The sequence below is a fragment of the Palaemon carinicauda genome, chromosome 14 (genome assembly GCF_036898095.1).
Source record: "Palaemon carinicauda isolate YSFRI2023 chromosome 14, ASM3689809v2, whole genome shotgun sequence".
NCBI classification, from domain to species: domain Eukaryota; kingdom Metazoa; phylum Arthropoda; class Malacostraca; order Decapoda; family Palaemonidae; genus Palaemon; species Palaemon carinicauda.
This window is the reverse complement of record NC_090738.1, coordinates 26,079,620-26,082,386: the sequence shown is the minus strand read 5'-3', so window position 1 is coordinate 26,082,386 and position 2,767 is coordinate 26,079,620. Positions and strand designations below refer to the sequence as shown.

The 2,767-nt window shown below is 28.4% G+C and overlaps 1 protein-coding gene across 1 annotated transcript in view; it reads left to right on the top strand.

The window, feature by feature from the left end:
- Window positions 1–598: 598 nt before the first annotated feature.
- Window positions 599–2,767, top strand: part of mbf1 (multiprotein bridging factor 1) — a 1,089,494-nt gene continuing 1,087,325 nt past the window's right edge. Inside the window, exon 1 of the mRNA XM_068386943.1 lies at window positions 599–749. The gene's annotated coding sequence lies outside the window, so the exon portion shown is untranslated. The remainder of the gene's footprint in view (window positions 750–2,767) is intronic.

Genomic DNA, 2,767 nt, shown 5'->3' with positions numbered 1-2,767 from the left:
TTTACGTTAAAAGGCCGTCTTGAATTATCCTGTTATTTTTTTTCCTTAAAAGGACATGACAACAAAGGACATTAAAAATTCCTTCCTTTCCTCCATTTCTACTCCTAGAGTAAATGGCAATGATAATACTAATACATAATATATCACTAAGTTATGAAATTTATCACACTAAATATTAAACTTATTTAATGTTTATGTCTTTTTGCAGGTAACTGGTATGTTGAGCAGTCAAATTTTGTGAACCAAGGACTAGATTAATATCCTTAAAGGTATAGTATTAATGTAGTATAAATGTAGTTTGTTTGAAATGTATACTTTACGCGCATGTGCAGATATAACCTATATCTTATATTCTGCATTATTTTCATATCTCTGTTGTCTTGGTAATATTTTATCAGCGTTCAATGATTTGATTTAGAAAATATTATATTTGGGTATATGCATAAGAATTATTTAAACTATTTGTTTCTATTTGCCAACGCCGTGCGTATTGTTTGAACTTTTACCGCCGATGATACACCGTTTGAATATTTTTTGTGTTAGTAATCTGTTTATGTATTGCATGGTAGTAAATAGAGTATCTTCCTTGGTTCACAAGTATTGGCTCAGGAAATCCAGATTTTGTCCTATTTTTAAGTGCCATTGCAGTTAAACATTTACTGCTTTATGTTACTTATTCACAAGTTAGTGAAATCTGGATTTCTTCAAATAAATCTCCATCTCGAAGCCATCGTTTGCAAGCTGCTGTGGTATGTGTTAAACTTTATATTTTAGCTTCTTTTTCTGTGTTTTCATCTTTTTCTTGCTGAATGGTTTCAGGAAAATAGACATTATTATAGAGAGTATTAATGGTTATTAGAACTGCGCTAGTTGTTGTCAAGTTAGTTTATGGTATTGAATCAATCAATATGTCTTATAGATTATAAACGAATGCTGAACTGAGAGTTCGTTTGTTTGATTAATTCTTATCTTCTAACGTATTGGAATCACATAACATATATCTTGTCTCTTTCTTAATTTATTTATTCAAATATTATTACGCATTCTACATTTTATAGGTTTATTCTTATCTTTTAACGATTGGGAAATTTATTTCACTGCATAGGATACGATAAAATATTTTTTCATTATATTTTAAGTTTATTTTCAGGTCCTTTTTTTTTATAAATAGATTGTGTTTAAAATAGGATGGCGCATTACTTAAATCGAATTGTTAGTTTCGCGTATGTATTTTTTTCTTTCTAGATGGGTTTTCTAATGGCTTATATGGGTGTTTATTGTTTCTATTCAAGATTCATTGCTGTTTCTGCACTGTGTTATGTTCTTTCGAAATTTGGATGTTTCTCTAACGATTATTTTTATAATATAGCCATAGATGCATTCAAGTTCTTCCTCTTCGATTAAAGTAGTTGCTTTGTTATTATTATTATTGTTATTGTTGTTGTTGTAATGATAAGTCACGTTACGGCTCTAATACTACTGAAATTTGATGTTTGGTTAAAGGTCATTTTGTTCTCTTTCAAAAAAGTATTGAGATTTCCTTAGACCGGATTTAGAAAAATTGAAAGTTATCCCCATGCCTAACCCAGACCTTGTGTTAATGGTTATTTGGGTTCATTATCACAGTAATCTGTGTTTGGAATTACCGCATAAGGGCTGGGTTGATTGTCTGTTGATAAGGATAAGGGCCAGACGAAAAATGGTTACCATATGGTGTCATTTTATAAGAAAGAAGTTAATGTCTATGGTAAATAACTAATACACATTTAGACTAGTTTTGCGGTTTCAAGTAAAACATTCACATTGTCAAATTTTATGTACCGTACATACTTACACTACACACACACACACACACACACACATATATATATATATATATATATATATATATATATATATATATATATATATACTTATATATACACATTATATGCATATATATATGTATATATATATATATATATATATATATATATATATATATATATGAAATATACAATATATATAGATTAGCCATTTTATGGTTTGCGTGCGTAGCCTTAACCCAATTTATAATTTATAGATTATGATACAATGTACCAAGATTTTTTCCCCTTGAAGGCATTTCTTCAAATAAGCGGGACGACAGGATAACGTGGTATCGACTCTCCAATAAAAAGATGGAAAAATCTGGAATTCGTTTTCGCTTCTTCCTGTCCTTTAGTGATCTGGGCGAGGGCTTTTGTAAGCGGGTTTAAATCATTCATTTATTCGTAATTACATGTGTAGTGGAATAAAGACTTTTACATTTTGTATTTCTTTACATTTGTGTGTAAATATATTGCGCATGTATATCTATCTATCTATCTATATGTCTATCTATCTATCCATCTATCTATCTATCTATCTATATATATATATATATATATATATATATATATTTATAAATATATATATACACATACATATATATATGTATATATAGCCTATATAATATAGTGTATATATATATATATATACACTATATATATATATATATATATATATATATATATATATATATATATATATATATATATATAAAGACATCCGAGACTGAGAAATGATTGATGAGAGATGGTAAAAGCAGTCGAGATTGAAAAATTAATAATGAGATTGGAAGTGGTACAAGCAATTGCCAAGACTCAATAACAGATTACATTTATCGTATTTCCTGGTCGTGAGATGTTTCCCTTTAGCGTAATGAGGGAGTGACAGCTTCACTTGGTAATAGGGAAAATAAAATAGA